General features: G+C 51.1%; 1 protein-coding gene across 4 annotated transcripts in view; it reads right to left on the bottom strand.

Annotated features, from left to right (window-relative positions):
* Nucleotides 1–16,406, bottom strand: part of LOC132835296 (phospholipase D1-like) — a 100,424-nt gene that overhangs the window by 80,703 nt on the left and 3,315 nt on the right. For 2 of the 4 annotated variants that reach the window (XR_009647302.1, XR_009647301.1), the window contains exon 2: nucleotides 10,010–10,123. The exons of 1 other annotated variant lie outside the window; for it this stretch is intronic. The gene's annotated coding sequence lies outside the window, so the exon portion shown is untranslated. Of the gene's footprint in view, nucleotides 1–6,951; nucleotides 6,975–10,009; nucleotides 10,124–16,406 lie in introns of those variants that run through there. One more of the 4 variants, XM_060854717.1, reaches the window with a different exon arrangement.

Raw genomic sequence — 16,406 nt, forward strand, 5'->3', positions numbered from 1 at the left:
GACCCTGCCTTGATCCATCAGTGGTCCCTGTCTAATGGATACACTAACTGCCTATGGTTCGTCAACACAGAAGTAAGGAGGATTATCGCTCCTCCTCTGATTCTAGATCTGATTCTGCCTGATTCCGGATTGATACTGTTCCAATTCCGGATGGATAGTTTGAGGTGGGGGGAGTTTGAGATGGGGGGAGTTTGAGATGGGGCGGGAGCTTGAGATGGGGGAGTTTGAGGTGGGGCGGAAGTTTGAGATGGGGTGCGTTTGAGGTGGGGGGAGTTTGAGGTGGGGGGAGTTTGAGATGGGGGAGTTTGAGGTGGGGCGGGAGTTTGAGGTGGGGGAGTTTGAGGTGGGGGGAGTTTGAGGTGGGGCGGGAGTTTGAGATGGGGGGAGTTTGAGGTGGGAGGGGAGTTTGAGGTGGGGGAGTTTGAGGTGGGGGGAGTTTGAGATGGGGAGAGTTTGAGGTGGGGGGAGTTTGAGATGGGAGGAGCTTGAGGTGGGGGAAGTTTGAAATGGGGGGAGTTTAAGGTCGGGGGGGGAATTTGAGGTGGGGGGAGTGGATGTCTGCGGATGTGGTGTCAATCCAGCAGGGACTGCTTTGTCCTGGATGGTGTCGAGGTTCCTGAGTGTTGTTGGAGCTGTGCTCGTCCAGGCCATTGGGGAGTATTCCCTCACACTCCTTACGCTGTGAGTGGACAGGCTTTGGGAGTCAGGAAGTGAATTACTCACCACAGTGTTCCTCGACCCTGACCTGCGCCTGTAGCCACTGCTGGGGGTAAATGTTTCCTTATATCAATCCAGGCAAAAAGCAGCAAACTCCAAGAAAGGGAAGCTTGATGCTCATCATTCCTGAGAGAGGATGAAGAAGGGGACTTGCCCGATGCTCCTGTCAATGTGACTTGTTAAGGCTGGGTTGAGCCAAAGTGCGATATTTCAGAAGCACGTTGGGCAGACAGAGAGAGGGAGGGAACCTGGCAAATTCGTAGCTTAATGTACGGCTGCCGGGGGGGAAAGTGAGAGGAGCTGGGGGGTGCTCAAGAAACTGGAATTGGGGGTTACAGAGATATTTGAGGTTTTTGGGGGATGGAGGTAGGGAGGAGGAGTAGGGGATGGAGGAGGTTACAGAGATAGGGAGGGATGTAGGGCCTGGAAGGGGTTACAGAGATAGGGAGGGGTGTAGGGGTTGGAGGGAGTTACAGAGATAGGGAAGGGTGTAGAGGTTGACGGAGGTTACAGAGGTAGGGAGGGGGAAACAGAGATAGGGAGCTGGTGTAGGGGCTGGAGGACGTAACAGAGATAGGGAGTGAGTGTAGGGGCTGGAGGAGGTGACAGAGATAGGGAGGGGGTGTAGGGGCTGGAGTAGGTGACAGAGAGAATAGGGTGTAGCAGCAGGAGGAGGTGACAGAGATAGGAAGGGGGTGTAGGGGCTGGAGGAGATGACATGTAGGGAGGGATGTTGTGACTGGAGGGGATTTCAGAGATAGGGAGGAGTGTAGTGGGCTGGAGGAGGTTACAGAGATAGGGAGAGGTGAGGGGTTGGAGGGGGTTACAAAGATGGGGATGGGGTGGAGTGTCTGGAGAAGGTTACAGAGATAGGGAGTGGGTATAGGGGCCGGAGGACGTAACAGAGGTAGGGAGGGGGTTTTGGGGGCAGAAGGAGGTGACAGAGATAGGGAAGGGTGTAGGGGCTGGAGGAGGTGACAGTGACAGGGAGGGGGTTTTTGGGCTGGAGGAGGTTACAGAGATAGGGAGGGGTATGGGGGCTGGAGGAGGTGACAGAAATAGAGAGGGGTGTAGTGGCTGGAGGACATTACAGAGATAGGGAGGGGGTGTGGGGGATGGAGGAGGTGACATAGATAGGGAGGCAGTGTCGGGGGCTGGGAGGAGGTTACACAGATAGGGAGGGGTTAACTGGGGTTAGAGATGGGGGATGTACAGGCTGGAGGGGGTTTCAGAGACAGGGAGGGGTGTAGGGGATAGAGGAGGTTACAGAGATAGGGAGGGGGTGTAGGGGCTCGAGGAGGGTAGAGAGATAGGGAGAGACTGTAGGGGCTGGAGAGGGTTACAGAAATAGGGATGGTGTGTAGGGGACTGGAGGAGGTTACAGAGATCGGGAGGGTGTAGGGGCTGGAGGGGGATACACAGATAGGGAGGGCGTGGAGGGGCTGGAGGCGGTTTCAGAGATAGGGAGGGAATGTAGGGGCTAGAGGAGATTACAGAGACAGGGAGGGGGTATAGGGGCCGAAGGGGGTTACAGAGGTAGGGAGGGGTGTAGGGGCGGAAGAGGTTACAGAGATAGGGAGGAGGTGTAAGGGGTGAAGGGGTTACAGAGATAGGGAGGGTGTGTAGGGGGCTGGAGGAGGTTACAGAGGTAGGGAGGGGGTGGATGGTCTGGAGGAGGTTACAGAGATAGGGAGGGAATGTAGGGGCTGGTGGGGTTTACAGAGATAGGGAGGCAATGTAGGGGCTGGAGGGGGTTACAGAGATAGGGAGGGGGTATAGAGGCTGAAGGGGGTTACAGAGATAGGGAGGGGGCATAGGGGCTGAAGGCTTTATAGAGGTAGGAAGGGAGTGTAGTGGCTGAAGAGGGTTACAGAGATATGGAGGGGTGTAGGGGCTGAAGGGGGTTACAGAGATAAGGAGGAGGTGTAGGGGCTGGAGGAGGTGACACAGATAGGGAGGGGGTGTAGGTGCTGGAGGAGGTTACAGAGATAAGGAGGGGGTGTAGGGGCTGGAGGAGGTTACAGAGATAGGGAGGGTGTGTAGGGGCTGGAGGAGGTGACATGTAGGGAGGGATGTTGGGACTGGAAGGGATTACAGAGATAGGGAGGAGTGTAGTGGGCTGGAGGAGGTTACAGAGATAGGGAGAGATGAGGGGCTGGAGGGGGTTACCGAGATGGGGACGGGGTGGAATGTCTGGAGGTGGTTACAGAGATAAGGAGTGGGTGTACGGGCCGGAGGACGTACCAGAGGCCGGGAGTGGATGTGGGGGCAAAAGGAGCTGACAGAGATAGGGAGGGGGTGTCGGGGCTGGAGGAGGTGACAGAGATACGGAGGGGGTGTAGGGACTGGAGGAGGTTACAGAGATAGGGAAGGGTTTGGGGGCTGGAGGAGGTGACAGAGATAGGGAGGGGGTGTAGGGGCTGGAGGAGGTGACATGTAGGGAGGGATGTTGGGACTGGAGGGGATTACAGAGATAGGGAGGCGTGTAGTGGGCAGGAGGAGGTTACAAAGATAGGGAGAGGTGAGAGGCTGGAGGGGGTTACAGAGATGGGGATGGGGTGGAGTGTCTGGAGGCGGTTACTGTGATAGGGAGTGGGTATTGGGGCCGGAGGACGTAACAGAGGTAGGGAGGGTGTGTAGGGGCAGGAGGAGGTTACAGAGATAGGGAGGGGGTGTAGCGCCTGGAGGAGGTGACAGAGATAGGATGGGTTATATCGGCTGGAGGAGGTTACAGAGATAGGGAGGGGGTGTGGGGGCTGGAGGAGGTGACATAGATAGGGAGGCAGTGTCGGGGGCTGGAGGAGGTGACATAGATAGGGAGGGGTTAACAGGGGTTACAGAGATGGGGGATGTAGGGGCTGGAGGGGGTTCAGAGACAGGGAAGGGGTGTAGGGGCTAGAGGAGGTTACAGAGATAGGGAGGGGGTGTAGGGGCTCGAGGTGGTTACAGAGATAGGGAGGGGATGTAAGGGGCTGGTGGAGGTTACAATGATATGGAGGGGGTGTAGGGGCGGGAGGAGGTTACAGAGATAGGGAAGGTGTAGGGGCTGGAGAGGCTTACAGAGATAGGGATGCTGTGTAGGGGGCTGGAGGAGGTTACAGAGATAGAGATGCTGTGTAGGGGGCTGGAGGAGGTTACAGAGATTGGGAGGGTGTAGGGACTGGAGGGGGATACACAGATAGGGAGGGTGTGGAGGGGCTGGAGGAGGCTTCAGAAATAGGGAGGGAATGTGGGGGCTGGAGGTGGTTACAGTGATATGGAGGGGGTGTCTGGTCTGGAGGAGATTACAGAGATAGGGAGCAGATATCGGGGCTGCAGGGGGTTACTGAGATAGGGAGGGTGTTAGAGTCTGAAGGGGTTACAGAGATAGGGAGGGGTGTAGGGGCTGCAGGGGGTGACAGAGATAGGGAGCGTATATCGGGGCTGGAGAGGCTTACAGAGATAGGGATGGTGTGTAGGGGGCTGGAGGAGGTTACAGAGATGGGGGGGTGTACGGGCTGGAGGGGGATACACAGATAGGGAGGGCGTGGAGGGGTTTGAGGAGGTTTCAGAGATAGGGAGGGAATGTAGGGGCTGGAGGCAATCCCAGAGATAGGGAGGGATGTAAGGCCTGGAGGGGGTTACAGAGATAGGGAGGGAGTGTAGAGGCTGAAGGGGGTTACAGAGATAGGGATGGGGCATAGGGGCTGAAGGTTTTACAGAGATAGGAAGGGAGTGTAGGGGCTGAAGAGGGTTACAGAGATATGGAGGGGTGTAGGGGCTGAAGGGGGTTACAGATTTAGGGAGGGGATGTTGGTGCTGGAGGAGGTTACAGAGATAAGGAGGGGGTGTAGGGGCTGGAGGAGGTTACAGAGATAGGGAGGGTGTGTATGGGCTGGAGGAGATGACAGAGATAGGAAGGGGGTGTAGGGCTGGAGGAGATGACATATAGGGAGGGATGTTGGGACTGGAGGGGATTACAGAGATAGGGAGGAGTGTAGTGGGCTGGAGGAGGTTACAGAGGTAGGGAGTGGTGAGGGGCTGGAGGGGGTTACAGAGATGGGGATGGGGTGGAGTGTCTGGAGGAGGTTACAGAGATAGGGAGTGGGTGTAGGGGCCGGAGGACGTAACAGAGGTAGGGAGGGGGTGTGGGGGCAGAAGGAGGTGACAGAGATAGGGAGGAGTTGTCAGGGCTGGAGGAGGTGACAGAGATAGGATGGGGTATTGGGGCTGGAGGAGGTTACAGAGATAAGGAGTGGGTGTACGGGCCGGAGGACGTACCAGAGGCCGGGAGTGGATGTGGGGGCAAAAGGAGCTGACAGAGATAGGGAGGGGGTGTCGGGGCTGGAGGAGGTGACAGAGATACGGAGGGGGTGTAGGGACTGGAGGAGGTTACAGAGATAGGGAAGGGTTTGGGGGCTGGAGGAGGTGACATGTAGGGAGGGATGTTGGGACTGGAGGGGATTACAGAGATAGGGAGGCGTGTAGTGGGCAGGAGGAGGTTACAAAGATAGGGAGAGGTGAGAGGCTGGAGGGGGTTACAGAGATGGGGATGGGGTGGAGTGTCTGGAGGCGGTTACTGTGATAGGGAGTGGGTATTGGGGCCGGAGGACGTAACAGAGGTAGGGAGGGGGTGTAGGGGCAGGAGGAGGTTACAGAGATAGGGAGGGGGTGTAGCGCCTGGAGGAGGTGACAGAGATAGGATGGGTTATATCGGCTGGAGGAGGTTACAGAGATAGGGAGGGGGTGTGGGGGCTGGAGGAGGTGACATAGATAGGGAGGCAGTGTCGAGGGCTGGAGGAGGTGACATAGATAGGGAGGGGTTAACAGGGGTTACAGAGATGGGGGATGTAGGGGCTGGAGGGGGTTCAGAGACAGGGAAGGGGTGTAGGGGCTAGAGGAGGTTACAGAGATAGGGAGGGGGTGTAGGGGCCGGAGGACGTAACAGAGGTAGGGAGGGGGTGTGGGGGCAGAAGGAGGTGACAGAGATAGGGAGGAGTTGTCAGGGCTGGAGGAGGTGACAGAGATAGGATGGGGTATTGGGGCTGGAGGAGGTTACAGAGATAGGGAGGGAGTGTAGGGGTTGGAGGAGGTGACAGAGAGAGAGAGGATGGGGTGTAGCGGCAGGAGGAGGTTACAGAGATAGGGAGGGGGTGTGGGGGCTGGAGGAGGTTTCACAGATAGGGAGTTGACAGGGGGTTATAGAGATGGGGAATGTAGGGGGTGGAGGGGGTTTCAGAGTTAGGGAGGGGGTGTAGGGGCTCGAGGAGGTTACAGAGATAGGGAGGGGCTGTAGGGGCTAGAGAGGGTTCCAGAGATAGGAAGGGGGTTAGGGGCTGAAGGGGTTACAGAGATAGGAATGGTGTGTAGGGGGTTGGAGGAGGTTACAGAGATAGGGAGGGTGTAGGGGCTGGAGGGGGATACACAGATAGGGACGGGTGTAGGGGCTGGAGGAGGTTTCAGAGATAGGGAGGGAATGTAGGGGCTAGAGTAGATTACAGAGACAGGGAGGCGGTGTAGGGGCTTGAGGAGGTTACAGAGATCGGGAGGGGGTGTAGGGGCTGTTGGCATTACAGAAATAAGGAGGGGGTGTAGGGGTTGGAAGGGTTACAGTGATAGTGAGGAGGTTTAGGGGCTGGAAGAGATTACAGAAATAGGAAGGGGGTGTAGGGCTTGGAGGAAGTTACAGAGATAGGAAGGGGCTGTAGGGGCTGGAGAGGGTTCCAGAGATAGGGAGGGGGTGTAGGGGCTGGAGGGGCTACAAAGATGGGGGGGGGTTTAGCGGCTGGATGGTGTTACAGAGATAGGGAGGGGGTGTAGGGGCTGGAGGAGGTTTCTGAGATAGGGAAAGGGTGTAGGGGCTGGAGAAGGTAATTGATAGGGTTTGGGGTGAGGCGAGAAAGTAGCGACAATATAAAACCTGACCCGTAGAAAGTTACAGCTTCCCCCCTCAGTGAGCTCTCATTCTGAATCACTGACCTGAGATACAGAGTGAGCAAACAGCGTGGGTTCAATTCCCACACCAGCTCAGGTTACCACAAAGGACTCTCCTTCCACCTCTCCCCCCCTAGCCCGAGGCATGGTGACCCTCACAGTCAAACCCCCTTCAGTCATCTCTCTCAATCAGGAGAGCAATCCCAGAGCCCTCTGGGACTGTCACAACTTTCCCTATGACATTATTCCTGAGGGAAACCATACTGGATGTTGGGAATCCCACATGGGAGTGGGACTGGGCATTTTCAGATGGTACCTCACCTGTGGGCTTTGAGAGTTTGCTCCATGATAACACTGCTGCCTCACAGCACCAGGGACCCGGGTTCAATTCCTGCCTCAGGCAACTGTCTGTGTGGAGTTTGTACATTCTCCCCGTCTCTGCGTGAGTTACCTTCGGGTGCTCCGGTTTCATTCCACAGTCCAAAGATGTGCAGGTCAGGTGAATTGGCCGTGCTAAATTGCCCGTAGTGTTAGGTGAAGGGGTAAATGTAGGGATCTGAGTGGGTTGTGCTTCGGCGGGTCAGTGTGGACTTGTTGGGCCGAAGGGCCTGTTTCCGCACTGTAAGTAATCTAATCAAAAGTAATCTAATCTCCAATCTTTTTGTAGACACTGCGATCATTAGATCAGGTGATGAAGAACTGATTCTAGAAACAAAACGAGAGAGCAGGGGGTCAAACACAATAAAACAGACTCACACCAAGCAGTTTGTGGGACGTGGTACACGAACAGTGGGAGATCATAGAACCTCTACAGTGTGGAAACAGGCCATTCAGCCCCACAAGTTCACACCGACCCATTCCCCTACCCTCCTGCGCTACATTTCTCCTTGACTAATATACCTAACCTACACTCCTGTACCGCGAGCTGACACTTTGCTGTGAACAGACCCTGCTTTTGTAATCTCCCCCATTCCTGGGGAGCTCAGCAGTGCTCCCACACGAGGTTCCTGAACAAGCTCCAAGGTGTCTGTTTAACCACTCGATTTCGATGGCCTTACCATCCACGTTTCAGGTCTGCAACCCCCACCCTCACCCCCGCTGTTAGAGAAGACACCAGCACTTCCTCCGAATGACCCATCCACCCACCTGAGAGGGTGCACCAGATTTAAGACAGTGATAAGATACAGGAGCAGCTACAGGCCATTTGGCCCATCGAGTTGACTTTGCCATTCGATGAGACAATGGCTGACCTGATCATCCTCAACTCCACTTGCCTTCCTTTTCCCCAGAACTCCTGATTCGCTGACTGACTAAAAACCTGCCAATCTCAATCTCGAAAGGACTGAGTGACCCAGCCTTGAGAGCCCTCCGTGGTCAAGAATTCATAGAATCACAACACTCAGAGAAGCAATGCTTCCTTATCCCAACTTTAAATTGGCGCCTCTGCGTTCTGAGATAGTACCTTGGTACTGGACACTCCTACTGGTAACAATTAAAGCCTTTTGGATCTCCTTTTTCCCATCCTGATCGGCTGCTACTACACCAGTACAGACTCTGTCAACACCTTAAACAAACAGGAGCAGCCACCTGGTCACACAGGAGATCACAGAAAGTTCATAGAATTCCTACAGGGTGGAAAGAGAGCCAACACAAATCCTCCGGCCAGCACCATATCCAGACTTAGCCCCCTACTGTATCCCCTTAACCCCACATTTACCATGGCCAGTCCACTTAACCTGCACATCCCTTGACACTAACAGGATAATTGAGCATGGTCAATCCACCTACCGTGCACATTTTGAATTAGAGTCCAAGAGTCCTCCAGCATGGAGAACAGGCCCTTTGGCCCAAACTGGTCCAGGCCGACCAAAATGTCCATCCACCCTAACCCTATTACCCTGCACTGGACCCATATCCTTTCCTGAAGAAGGGCTCATGCTTGAAACGTCGATTCTCCTGCTCCTTGGATGCTGCCTGACCTGCTGCACTTTTCCAGCAACACATATTCAGCTCTGATCTCCAGCAGCTGCAGTCCTCTCTTTCTCCATATCCTTCTAATCCTTTCCTATCCATGTATTTGTCCAAATGCCTTTTAAATATTGTTAATGCACCTGCCCTAACCACTTCTGCTGGCATCTAATTCCATATGCGTATCACCCTCTGGGTAAAAATGTTGCCCCTCAGGTTCCCTTTTTTTCCCTCTCACCTTACACTGATGCCCTCTAGTCCTCAATTCCCCAACCCTGAGAAAAAGACTGAGTGTGTTCACCCTATCTATACCTCCCATGATCTTATACAGCTTTATAACATCCTCCCTCAGTCTCCTACGCTCTAAAAGAAAAAAGTCCTCGCTTGTCCAACCTCTCCCTCTAACTCAGTCCCTTCAAACCAGGCAACATCCTTGTAAACCTCCCCTGCACACTGTCCAGTTTGATAACATCTTTCCAGTAGCAAGGTGACCAAACCTGAACACAGTACTCCAAGTGCAGCCTCACCAACGTCCTTTATAACTGCAACATAACTTCCCAACGTCTATACTCAATGCCCTGACTGATGAAGGCCAGTGTGCCTAAAGCTCCCTTCCCTGCCCTGTCTACCTGGGCCTCCACTCCGACCTTGATTTGACTTTCCAAAATGCAAGACCTCACACTTATCTATATTAGACTCCATTTGCCATTTCTCAGCCCACTTCCGCAGTTGATCAAGGTCCTGCAGTAATTTCTGATAACCTTCCTGTGGGAATTGTTGGAGGGAACTGGAGTACCTGACGGAAATGAGCAGAACACACAAACTCCACACAAACAGCCCCCCCAAGAACATGGTCCCTGGTGCAGTGAGGCAGCAGTGCCAACCACTGAGACACCTTGTTGCCCCGATGTTGTCTCAAGCTGTTGACTGTAGTCAAATTTCAAACCGTCACAGCAATTTATCCTACAGGAAGAAAGAATGCTAATTGGCTGATGAGTCAACTCTGATTGGTGCTGGCATTATCATGGAGAAATCAACATCTCCCACACCCTCCTGGACAGTGTCAAAAAAAGCACAAAGTTCAGCTTATGGACCACTGGCCCTTACCTAGAGGGTCCCATCCTCTGCGCACACAAGAAATATACCCAAGGCCTTGTGCCATTTTGAATTATCCAGGAGCCTATCATGCCCCTTTGCTTTCTCCATGGCAGTGCCTCAGCCAATCAGAATCAATCTGCCACATTCCCTTCCTTCCTGTGGGAAGAACGTACTTTGGAATTTGGCACTCTTGCATTGTATCCAGATGAGCGAGTGATGAGAAGCTTCAGGAACAATGGGTTGCACCTCAGTTACACAGACAGACAGGAGCAGGGGATATGCTCCAAGGACACTTCCTGTTTGAGCTATTCACCTGAACATTAGCTGGGACTCAGCCCGGGATGAGGAATGGAAGATTGTTGGCTGTGGTGTGAGATTTCGGCAGCAGGTAAGGGAAGCAGGAAGGTTTGTACTTTGGCTTCACGGTCTGAAAAATGAAAACAATATCTGGTTTGCAACATTTCCCACAATTCCTTCCGACGTATTATCCACTGCATTAACCGAAGCAGGCTGAACCTGTGCCAGACTGACAGGGAACGGGAGTCTCCTGCAGCTGGTCCATTATCTGGGATTGTCACCATGATCCGTGAGAAAGGGGCTCATCAAGCTTCCCACAAATGGATAAAGGATTCCCGTTCCTCAGTGATGCCGGGTTGTTCTTCTTTCTCCATGGAAAACACAGTCATTAAGCACTGCAGCCTAGAAGAGGCCCTTCTACCCATTGCGTCCATGCTAGTCAACATGTGCCTATCTACCCCAATCCCATTTCCCAACATTTGGTCTGTAACCTTGTCCACTATGGTGTTTCAATTGCTCATCTGAATGCTTTGGATACCTCAGAGATTTCCACTTACCCACTACCATCCTGATAAAATAAATTGTCCTTAAATTCTCTCAAAACCTCTTGCCTTTCACCTTAAATCAGCATTCCCAGGTAACTGGCTCCTCTGGGAAAAGTCTAATTCTATCTGTGCCTGTTATAATTTTATACGCCTCTACCAGTTCCTCTCTCAGCCCCCTCTGCTCCGAGGAAGTTAACTGAGCCCACCCAGTTCCTCTTCCATCGCTGAAATGTTCCATCCCAGGCAACATCCTGGTGAACCTTCTCTTCACCGTCTCCAATACAGCCACATCCTTCCTGTTATACGGCGACCAGAACTGCACACAGTGCTCCATCTGTACCCTAATTAAAGTTAGATACAGCTCCCTACTCTTGTATTCACTACCTTGACAAATAAAGGCAAGTATCCCAGATACCTTCTTAATCAGCTTAATCGACCTGTCCCACTGTTTTCAAGAATTTGTGGTCATGCCCATTAAGGCCCCTCTGTACTTTCTGGGGTTTTACTGTGCTCCCTTACCTCATTAGTCCTCCCAATTTGAATCTACTCTATTTGCAGGATTAAACCCCAGCTGCCATTGAACTGTCCATCTGTAGCCTAAATCTGTACGTTTCACACTATACACCACACCACCAACTTGTATGTCATCTCCAAACTTACTGAACAATCCACATACATTTGTATCCAAATCATTAATGTGCAGACAGTCATAGAGATGTACAGCACAGAAACAGATCCTTCAGTCCAACTCACCCATGCCAACCAGATATCCTAACCTAATCTAGTCCCATTTACCACCACTTGGCCCATATCCCTTTAAACCTTTCCTATTCTTATACCCATCCAGATGCCTTTTAAATGCTATAATTGTACTAGCCTCCATGACTTCGTCTGGCAGCTCATTCCATACACACACCACCCTCTGCATGAAAAAGTTGCCCCCTTAGGTCCCTTTTAAATCTTTCCCCTCTCACCCTAAACTTATGCCCTCTAGTTCTGGACTCTCTGAACCCAGGGAAAAGGCCTGGTCTATTTAGTCTATCTGTGCTCCTCATGATTTTGGAAAACTCTACAAGGTCACCTCACCCCTCAGCCTCTGAGGCTCCAGGGAAAAGAGCCCAAGCCTATTCAGCCTCTCCTTATAGCGCAAATCCTCCAACCCTGGCAACGTACTTGTAAATTTTTTCTGTATCCTTTTAAGTTTCACAACATCTTCCCGATAGTAAGGAGACCAGAATTGCACACAATATTCCAAGTTTCCGAACCAACATGACCTCCCAATTCCTGTACTCAGTGCTCTGACCAATAAAGGAAAGCAGACTGGATGCCTTCTTCACTATCCTATCTACCTGAGAAAACCGCTTTCAAGGAGCTATGAACCTGCACTCCAAGGTCTCTTTGTTCAGCAACATGCCCTAGGACCTTACCATTAAGTGTATAAAAATCCTGCCTTTCCAAAATGCAGCACCTCACGTTTATCTAAATTAAATCCATTTGCCACTCCTCAGCCCTTTGGCCAACATGAGAAACATCAAATATCAAGCCTCATTTTATCAGCATGAGGTTGTGTGAGAGAAGTGACCAAAAACTCAAGGAAGAAGGATTCAAGGAACGTCTTGAAGGAGGAGAGAGAGAGTGAATTACAGATTCACATAAGTGTGATAGCACTTAGTGGGAGGTGAGTGATACTGAGAGGGGAGTCTGTAGATGGGGCACAGATTGGTGTCTCTATGGCTACAAGTGATTCCCTGGAATGGTGTGTTGCCTCCCTGATGCCAGGATCAAGGATATCTCTGAGCAGACACAGGATATTCTGCATATTTCAGCAGCAAAGGTTGAGATCCGTTTTGGTCCTAATGACCATGGCAGAAAGAGAGAGGAGGTCCTGCAAAGGGAGTTCAGGAAGTTGAAAAGCAGGACCTTGAGGGTATAATCTCTGGATTGCTTCCTATGCCACATGTCAGTGAGGCTAGGAATAGGAAGACAGTATAGTCACATAGATGGCGAAAGGGCTGATGTGGGGAGGGGGGGGTTTCAGGTGTGTGGATCATTGGGAGATCATCCAGAGCAGGTGGGGCACAAAAGGATGTTTGTACCTAAACTAGAGGGGCACCGATATTCTGACAGGGAGGCTTGCTCGTGCCACTTGGGCGTGTTTAAACAAGTGTGTTCAGGGGGCTGGAACCAGAACAGTGGCTCAGCAAGTAAAATGACCAAGGAGGAGTCTAAGACAAAAGCTATGAGACAGGGAGAACGTACTGAAGGACTGGCGCTCTGAGGTGTATTTGTTTTCATGTGAGGAGTAGGATGGGTAATGAGAATGAACTTGGATCTTGGATAAATTGGGCGGCACGGTGGCACAGTGGTTAGCATTGCTGCCTCACAGTGCCTGAGACCCAGGCGACTGACTGTGTGGAGTTTGCATGTTCTCCCCGTGTCAGCGTGGGTTTTCTCCGGGTGCTCCGGTTTCCTCCCACAGTCCAAAGATGTGCAGGTTAGGTGAATTGGCCATGCTAAATTGCCCGTAGTGTTAGGTAAGGGGTAAATGTAGGGGTATGGGTGCGTTTCGCTTCGGCGGGTCGGTGTGGACTTGTTGGGCCGAAGGGCCTTTTTCCACACTAAGTCTAATCTAAAAAAAATACGTGTAACTATGATGTGGTAGCTTTGAGAGTCTTTGGTGAGAAAGGTACAAGACTGGCCAGCTTAGCGTTCTGGGATATCAATGTTTCAGGTGTGATAGAGATATAAAAGAGAGAGGGGAGTTGCATTCTGATAAGAGAGAATATTACAGCCATATGGAGGGAGGACATCTTGGAGGGCTCATCCAGCAAGGCCTTATGGGTAGAGCTCAGGGACAGGAAGGATGCAATCACTTTGATGGGATTGTACTACAGGCTTCCCAACAGCCAGCAGGAGATAGAGAAATAGATAGGTGGGTAGATTATGGAAAATGTGAAAACCGCAGGCTTTTCTGGAGGGTGATTTTAGCTTCCTGTATTATGACTGGGACTCCTTTAGCGCTCGGGGCTTGGATGGGGATTAGGTTGTTCGGGGTGTCCAGGATGTTTTTTTTGAAATAATATGTGAATAGTCCAACTCGGGAAGGGGACATATGAGAGCTGGTATTGGGGAATGAGTCCAGCCAGGTGGTTGAAGTGTCATTAGGGGCACATTTCAGGATCAGTGACCATAATTTTGTAAGTTTTAAGTTATTTATGGATAAGGATAAGAGTAGTCCTTGGGTGAAAGTATTAAATTAGGGGATGGCTAATGAACACAATATTGTCAGGAACTGGGGAATGTAGATTGGGGCAGCTTTTTGAGGGGAAATCATCCCCATCTGGCATGTAGGAATCTTTCAAAGGTCAGTCAATTAGAGTTGAGGACCAACATGTTCCTGTGAAAATGGAGGATAAGACTGGCGAGATTTGGGAACCTTGGATGACAAGAGAATTTGAGAGCTGAGTCCAATAGAAAAAGGGGAGTATACACAAACTAAAGAGAGACAGAGTCCTCGAAAAATGCAAGGATAGCAGGAAGGACTCAAACAAGGAATTCGGAGGAATAAAGGGCGCATGACGTGCCGTTAGCAAACAGGATTAAGGAAAATCCCAAAGTGTCTTATCCATATATAAGGAGCCAGAGAGTAGTTCTGGAAGGGGTAAGTCCATTCAAGGATAAAAGAGGAAATGTAAGCATGGAGCCAGAAATGGGTGAATCCTTAACAAATACACTGCATCGGTTGTCACCAAAGGGCAGGTTATGATGAACAATGAAGCTAGAGAGGATTTTGTTGTTTTTCTAGGATAGGTCAATATAAAAATGGTGGTGGTGTTGGGTGTTTTGAAAAGCATTAAGGCAGACCTGATGAGATCTATCCCAGAATGCAGAGGGAGGCAGGTGAGGAACTTGCTGGGGCCCTGTATGAAATCTTTGTATCCTCTTCAGTCACAGGAGAGGTGCCTGGAGAATAGCCAATGCTGTTTAAGAAAGACAGCAGGGATAATCTGGGAAATTACAGGCAAGTGAATCTTCCATCAATGGTAGGGAAATTATTGGTGAATATTCTTAGGGATGGGATTTCCTCACAGTTGAAAAGTATGGACTTATTAGCGACAGGCTTTGTGTGGGGAGGATTGTGTTTCACAAACGTGTTGGGTTGTTTTGAGGAAGTGAGGAAGATGGTTGATGAGGACAGGGTGGCTGATGGTGTCTACATCAATGTTAGCAGGCCCTTTGACAATGTCCTCCATGTCAGGCTGTCACAGAAGGTGAAGTCACATGGGATCCACAACGCACTGGGGAGATAGAACATAGATCATTACAGCACAGGACAGGCCCTTCAGCCCTCAATGTTGTGCTGACCTGTGAAACCAATCTGAAGCCCATCTAACCTACACTATTCCATTATCATCCATCTGTTTATCCAATGATCATTTAAATGCCCGTAAAGTTGCGGATATGGCTTAGCCATAGAAAACAGAGTGTAGCGGTGGAAGGGAACTTCTCTGATTGAAGATCTGTGATTGACGGTGTTCTGCAGGGATCAGTGCTGGGACTCCTGTTGTCTGTAATATATGTCAATGATTTGGAGGGGAATGTAGGTGGCCTGATTAGAAAGCTTGTGGATGACACAAAGATTGGGGGGAGCTGTAGATAGCGAGGAGGATTGTCAGAGGATTCAACAGGATCTAAATAAGCTGGAGGCTAGGGCAGAGAAGTGGCAGATGGAGTTTGGATTAGATTCCCTACAGTGTGGAAACAGACCCTTCAGCCCAACAAGTCCACACTGATCCTCCAACGAGTAACCTACCCAGACCCATTTCCCTCTGACTAATGCACCTCACACTATGGGTAATTTAGCACGGCCAATTCACCCTAACCTGCATATCTTTGGGCTGTGGGAGGAAACTGGAGCACCCAGAGGAAACCCACACAGATACGGGGAGAATGTGCAAACTCCACATGACAGTGGCCCAAGGCTGGAATCGAACCAGGGACCCTGGTGCTGTGAGGCAGCAGTGCTAACCACTGAAGCACCATGCCACCCCAAAGCAAGTTTAATCTGGACAAATGTAAAATGATGCATTTTGGGAGCTCTAATGTAGTCGGGATGTACACAGTAAATGGCAGAACTCGGAGTAGAATCAACATACAGAGGGAACTAGGCGTACAGGTCCAGAGTTCCATGAAAATGGCAACGCAAATGGAGAAGGCAGATGGCACGCTTGCCTTGATCGGTCAGGGTAGAGTTTAAAAATTGGTAACTCATATCGCAGCTGTTGTTCAGCCACATTTGGAATATTGTGTCCAGTTCTGGTCGCCACACTATCAGAAGGATGTGGAGTCTCTGGAGAGGGTTCAGAAACGGTATGCCAGGATATTGCTTGGTTTGGAGGGTGTTAGCTACGGAGAGAGACTGGCAAATGTGATCTGTTCTCACTTGAACATCGAAGGATGAGGGACGGCATGATGGAAATTTACAGAAATAATGGATAGAATGGGAAGCTGGAGTGTTTTTCCCCAGGATAGAAATGCCAGTTACGAGGGGACGTAGGTTTAAGATAAAACGGGGGTAAGTTTAAAGGAGATGTGAGAGCAGGTTTTATTTCACACAGAGGATGGTAAGTGCCAGAGGGGGTAGCAGAAGCAGATACAATAATAAATGTTTCAGAGGCACCTTGACAAATATATTATTCGGCAGGGAATAGAGGGAAAGGACGTTGTACAGCAAAAGGTTAGAAAGGCCTCAAGTGTTATAGGGGAGGCTCACTGGGCCAACAGGCCCGTTCCTGGGCTCTGCTGTTCTTTACCCGTTGGGTGAGAACGTTTTCTCTCACATCACCGCTGTTTCATTTGCACATCTCT

Source organism: Hemiscyllium ocellatum, chromosome 44, assembly GCF_020745735.1.
Source record: "Hemiscyllium ocellatum isolate sHemOce1 chromosome 44, sHemOce1.pat.X.cur, whole genome shotgun sequence".
NCBI classification, from domain to species: Eukaryota; Metazoa; Chordata; class Chondrichthyes; order Orectolobiformes; family Hemiscylliidae; genus Hemiscyllium; species Hemiscyllium ocellatum.